Here is a 7155-nt window from a genome sequence, read left to right on the forward strand (position 1 = left end):
TTATAGTGACCCCTCCTTGGGTTTCCGAGGCAGTATCACTACAGAAGTAGATTGCCCCATCTTCCTTCCGAGGAGTGGCTGGTGGGTTTGAACGACCAGCCTTCTGGTTAGCAGTCAAGTGCCTTAGGCACTATGCTACGGACTGTTCTAAACTTCTCAAAAACTCACCCACTGCCTTCGAGTCAGATCCAACTCATAGTGACCCCTCGTTGGGTTTCCAAGGCAGTATCTCTATGGAAGTAGATTGCCCAATATTCCTTCCAAGGAGTGGCTGGTGGGTTTGAACCACCAGCCTTCTGGTTAGCAGTCAAATGCCTTAGGCACTATTCCACCAGAGTGTTCTAAACTTGGGAAGAAAATTATAAATCACAAGGTAACTTAAAGGAAAAATCATAAACCTTCACATCAAAATAAAAAAGAGGACAAGCAGGACTGTGGCCAAGAAGTTATCATAACATTGTCACTTGCAAGGTTTTGCTGAGAAATCAGAGCTTAAGCTTATTGGTTACCTTTTGTAGGTAACTTTTCGTTTTTCCCATGATGGTTTCAGGATTCTTTGTTTGTCTTCAGTTTTAGTGAGTTTGATTATAATATGTCTTGGTGATTTTCTTTTGGAGTGTATCCTGTTTGGGGTTTGTTGAACTTCTTGAGTGGATATATTCTCATCTTCATCGTATCAGGGAAATTATCTTCCAACAAATCTTTGACAATTTTCTCTGTGGTTTTATTTGTCTCTTCCTGTTCTGGAATTCCAATTACATGTAGGTTATTCATCTTGATTGTATCCCACATGAATCTTAGACTTTCTTCTTTTTGTTTTGATCTTTTTTCTGATTGATCCCTTACCAAAATAGTATTGAGGTATTTGTCTTTAATATCACTAATTCTGTCTTCCATTGATTCTATTTTACTCCTTTGCCTCTTCAATATGTTATCTATTTCTGATATTTAGTAATAATATTCTGGATTTCTGTCTGTAGATTTTTTTATCACTTCTAATTTTTCATTTATTTTGTCATTTTGTTCTTGCATTGTCTTCCAAAATTGTTCTAGGGTTTTGTCTGTGTTTTCCTTAATTTTATCAGTGCTTTCCTTGAGTTGTCTCTCAATCCATTGAAGGTACCTAAATATAATTCTTTTCAATTTCCTATCAGGGTGTTCCAATGCTGCTTCTTCCTCAGGGATGTGTTCTGGGTCTGTATCCTGGTCCCTTGTTTCTACTACTTTATATTGCTTCTTTGTGTGGTCTGTGATGGTCTGTTGTGTCCAAGACATTGTGACATTGTTGTATTTATATTTAATTGGTGATTTCTTATTGGTGTGATTCACCCAAGTTTTTTTTTCTTCCTTGTTTTGTTTTGATATATCTGAGTAAGCAGGGTACTGTGCTCCTGTATGCACTAGTTGGCAGCACTTATGCACTCAGCACCTGTCTCTTGGTGGGTGTGATAGAGAATGAGAGGGGGTGTACTGATCTCTATTAGCTGTTTCTGAAGAGCAGTTAAGGGTGAGTCAGGCTTGTATTGCCTGTCATGTATTATTGGCCAGTTGGTGTGGAAGCAAGTGGTGGCCCTCAGTAGGTGGGGTTGCAGGAGGTGCAGATATGGTTGGGTTGTAAAAACAAGGTTGCCATCTCCCCCTCAGACAAAAAAACCCCACCAACATGGTAGAAATAAGAGGACAAAACACACATACCACATAAATATACAGGAACAATCCCCAAAAAGAAAAAAAAAAAAGGAAAGACATAAATGAGAAGAAATATTTAAAGAATACTTTTAAAAGACAAAAGAAATATAAATAGAAAAAGAGGGAGAGAAAAGCCAATATCTGGGGCAGGGGTAATAAGAGAAAAAAGCTAGAGTAAAAGAATAATAAAGAGAAAAATACAAAAAGAGAAACAAGGGATTGGAAGAACCAAAAGAAAGAAAAACAAGATGGGAACCAAGAAAAGGGAAGAGGGGAAAAAAAAAAAAAAACCCAAAACTAGAAGCTGGGATGGGAAAAAGAGAGAACAAAAGTAAAAAGGAAGAAAAGAAAGAATAAAACAAACAACAACAATTTTAAAAATCTGGGGCAGAAGGCAGGGCAGGGCACCTAAGCTCCATCAGAGCACACAGACTGCAATGGAATTCTTGAGGTCCAGAAGGTGGGTAGAGCTGGGCATGGCTGCAGCTCCATTCACCAAGAGGGTGTGGGGTATAAAAGTAATGGGGAATAGTTCACCTTTCCAATAGTCAGCCTCCATTGTGGTTGCCCAGGCTATCCTTGTCACTGGGATCTGAACGCTGCTGCTTTAAATATCCAAAATGGCCTCACTGCTCCTAAATATTCAGAATGGGTGTGACCTCCAGACAGCTTAAAGTTCACACCTCAATTTGTCTTTCTTTGTTGTTTCCCTTTTTAGTTGTCAGCCACCAGTGCAGTTATCCATGCAGCCCTTGGCAAGCAGGGCTAATTTTTAGGTTACAGCCCAGATCTTAATACCACTTGTAAATATTCAAACTGACTGTGCCATCAGACTAGCTGACAATCTGCAGCTCTGTTTGTCTCCTTATTCACTGTTTCCATCCAGGTTCTTCTACTAGTTGGTATTTAATCCACTTCTGTATCCTTCCTTTCAAAGCTCAGGGCTCCAGGATTATCTTCTGTATCTATGTCAATTGGTTTCTTTTTTCTTTGTTGAAGAGGATCTGTGTAGCTTGTCTGTCTATTCCACCATTGTCCTGGAAGATGAATTACATTTTCCTAGGGATCTATCCATTTTACCTAAGTGTTTACATTTATTGGCATCAGGTTTTTACTATCCTTATCTTTTGTTTGGGAGCTCTGGTGGTGTAGTGCCTAAGGCATTTGACTGCTAACCAGAGGCTGGCAGTTCAAACCCATCAGCCACTCCTTGAAAGGAAGATCAGGCAATCTACTTCCATAGTGATACTGCCTCAGAAACCCAAGGAGGGATCACTATGAGTAGGATCCAACTCAATGGCAGTGGATTTTTTTTTTTTTAATCATTTGTTTAATCTCTGCAGCACATTTAGTTATGGTCCTTTATCACTTCTAATATTATTTGTGCATTCTCCTTTTTGTTCTTAGCTATTCTTGTCAGCAATTAATCTATTTTATAACTAACGTTTGCCTTTGTTGATATTTTCTACTTAATTTCTGCTCTTTATTATTTCCTTCCATTATTTATTTATTTGGTTTCTTCTGTTGTTTTCTTAACTTCTTAGTTTATTATTTTGAGCCTTGTTTCATAATTTAATCATTTACAGCTATAAATTCCCTTCTAAGTACAACTTTAGCTGCATTCCACAAGTTTTAATACATAGTATTCTCATTATCATTTACTTGTATTTTTCTGATTTCCATTATGATTTCTTCTTTGACCCACAAATTGTTTAGAAATTCATTTAGAAAACAAAACAAAACACTTTTTCCTGTGATTTGGTTGAAAGTTGACAGAGCACATTTGTTTTCTGAGAAGTTAATTTTTAAAATTTCTAAACATGTGTTTTTTATTTTCCCTAATTATCCTTATGTAGCTAGGAGATCTGGTAGCATAGTGCCTAAGGCACTTAACAGCTAACCAGAAGGCTGACGGTTCAAACCCACCAGCCACTTCTCAAAAGAAGGTTGGGCAATCTACTTCTGTAGTGATACTGCCTCAGCAACCCAAGGAGGGGTCACTATGAGTCGGGGGATGACTTGACAGCACATAACAACAACAACTGATTACTAACTTAATTGTATTTTGGTTAGAGAATATGATGTATTTGGTATCAATTCTTAGACATTTGTGAGCATAAATTTATGCCTGGCATGTGGTCAATTTTTATAAATGTTCTGTGTGTGGTTGAAAAGAATGTTTATTCTCCAATTGTTGAGAGCAATTTTCTTTCATTCCCTTTACAGTAATAACCTAGGCCTTATCTTTTCCAGTCTGTACCTGAGGGACAGTGGTTCTCAAAGTTTGGTGGGCATTGGAATCATCCCAACAGTTGTTATAATGTGAATCCCAGTGCTCTCTGCCTGAGTTTCTCATTCTCCCTGAGCTTCTGGGTTCTTACCCATTTAGTTCTGTGTTCTTCTGTCCTCTTGTCTGGTGCCTCATGCTTTCCAACACTTTACATTTTTGCTTTGCAAATGTTACTTCTCTAGTGACCACATATACTTGTCCATTTATACTGTGATCAGGGACATATTTGATCTCCCCCCACCCCAAGGGCAATATAGCAGAGTCAGAAATGTGTCTGTATCTACTTCAAATACAGGTAGACATTAGGAGGAAGGTCTTGGGGAAAGCTTTGAATGAAAGAAGGGACGGATCGCTGACTGCTGCAAAATGAGAGATGAAGGTGAATATAAGGAAAACAATCCCTTGTTTAAGGGTTAGTTTACTGTCTTTCAGCTCCCTCCTTGGTGCTAAATCTCACTAAACGGGCTGCTCAGGGATTGAGTGATTCATTGATTCATTCATTCAGCAGATACATATTAAATACCTATTATATGCAAGGCAGTATTTGAAGTATAGGAATTCATTTTTAGATCTCTGCTTTCTTGGAGTTTCCATTCTAGTAAGGGGAGACAGAAAATAAATAAATATGACAATTTATACACAAGACAGTGATAAGTACAATGACACAGGTTAATGAGAGAGGGAGGGTTTGGTGGTTGGCAACTTGAGATTGCGGATTAGTGAGGGCCTCTCTGAGGAGATAAAATTTGAGCAGAGACCTGAATGACAAAAGTCAGCGTTGGAAATAATAGGGGAGATAAGTGGAGAGTTGTTGACAAAGGGAATATGAGTGCAAAGGTCTTCAGGCAGGAAAGCTGGAATGTTTGACAAACCAAAAGGAGGTCCATGTAGCTCCTTTGGAAAGCAGAAGAGTAGAGGACACTTGGAGAGGTTGAGGATTAGGGCTGTAGGCTACCATAAGGGGTACCTTGGAAGAAGTGGTGTGGGTGAAGGCTTGTCCCTTGGGGTAAGAATGGTAGGAGGCAATGCAGAATAGTCAACACATCTTGGAAATAAAAAAAAAACAGAACAAAGTTGGAGGATTCATACTTACTGATTTCAAAACTTACTACACATTACGGTAATAAACATAGTATACTACTGGAATAAGGATAAATATATAGATCAATGGAATAGAAGATAATCCAGAAACAAACCTTCAAAATTATGGTCAATTTATTTTTGACAAGGGTGCCAAGACAATTCAATGGAGGAAAGAATACTCTTTCAACAAATGGAGCTAGGACAACAGGATATCCACATGAAAAAGAATGAATTTGGACCCTTACCTCATATCCTTTGTAAATATTAACTCAGAATAAATCAAAGACCTTAATATAAGAGCTAAAACTATAAAATTCTTAGAAGAAAGTATAGGCATAGTCATTGTGACCTTGAATTAAGCAGTAGTTTCTTAGATATAATACCAAAAGCACAAGCAACAAAAGAAAAAATGATAAACTGGACATCATAAAAATTTAAAATTTGTATGTGTCCAAGGATATCATCAAAAAGATGAAAAGACAATCCACAGAATTGGAGAAAACATTTGTAAATCATATATCTGATAAGGGACTTATATCTAAATTATATAAAGAACTCTTACAAAGCAATAATAAAAATAATCCAATTTTAAAATGGGCAAGAAATCTGAATAGACTTTTTTCCCATAAAAGATGTATAAATTGTCAATAAACACATGAAAAGATGCTCAAAAGCATTAATAATCAGGGAAATGCAAATCAAGAGCATACTGGGATACCACTTCACATCCACCATTGTTGTTAGGTGCCACTGAGCTGTCTTCAACTCATAGCAACCCTATTCACAGCAGAACGAAACACTGCCCAGTCCAGTGCCAGCCCTATGATTATTGCTATAGCCGAGCCCATTGTTGCAGCCACTGTGTCAATCCACCTTGTTGAGGGCCTTCCCCTTTTTTGTTGACCCTCCACTTTACCAAGCATGATATCCTTCTCGAGGTAATGGTCCCTTCTGACAACATGACCAAAGTAGGTGAGATGAAGTCTGGCCATTTCACTTCCAAGGAGCATTCCAGCTGCACTTCCTCCAGGAGAGATTTGTTAGCTCTTTTAGCGGTCCATGGTACTTCCAGCATTCTTCACCAACACCACAACTCAAAAACATCGACTCTACTTCGGTCTTCTTTATTCATTGTCCAGCTCTCACATGCAAATGAGGCAATTGAAAATACCATGGCTTGTGTCAAGCACACCTTAGTTTTCAAGGAGATATCTTTGTTCTTCAGCACTTAAAAGAGATCTTTTGCGGCACATTTGCCCAATGCTATACGTTGTCTGATATCTTGACTGCTGCTTCTATTGGTGTTGATTGTAGAACCAAGTAATATGAAGTCTTTGACAACTTCAATCTTTTCTCCATTTATCATGTTGCTGCTTATTGGTCCAGTTGTGAGGATTTTTGTTTTCTTTATATTGAAGTGTAGTCCATACTACAGACTGTAGTCTTCAATCTTCATCAGTAACTGAGTGCTTCAAGTCATCCTTTCAGCAAGCAAATTTGTGTTGTCAGCATATCGCAGGTTAGTAATGAGTCTTCCTGCAATCCTGATGACAAGTTCTTCTTCATATAGTCCAGCTTCTCAGATTATTTGCTGAGCATACAGACTGAATAAGTATGGTGAAAGGATACAAGCCTGACACACTCCCTTCTTGATTTTAAACCATGCAGTGTCCCCTTGTTGTATTTGAACAACAACCTCCTGGTCTTATGTGCAGGTTCCTCATGAGTACAATGAAGTGTTCTGGAATTCCCATTCTCCTCAATGTTATCCATAATTTGTTATAATCCACAGAATCCAATGCTTTTGCATAGTCAGTAAAACACAAGTAAACATCTTCGTGGTATTCTTTGCTTTCAGCCAAGATCCATGTGACATGAGCAACGATATCTCTCATTCCACATCCTCTTCCGAATCCAGCTTGCATTTCTGGAAGTTTCCTGTCAATGTACTACTGCAACCGTTTTTGAATTATCTTTAGTAAGATTTTACTTGTGTGTGATATTAATGATACTGTTCGATAATTTCCACATTCTGTGGGATCACCTTTCTTTGGAATGGGTACAAATATGGATCTCTTCTAGTCAGTTGGCCA

This window comes from Orycteropus afer, unplaced genomic scaffold (assembly GCF_000298275.1).
Source record: "Orycteropus afer afer isolate SDZICR_OR568_19922 unplaced genomic scaffold, OryAfe1.0 scaffold00056, whole genome shotgun sequence".
NCBI classification, from domain to species: Eukaryota; Metazoa; Chordata; class Mammalia; order Tubulidentata; family Orycteropodidae; genus Orycteropus; species Orycteropus afer.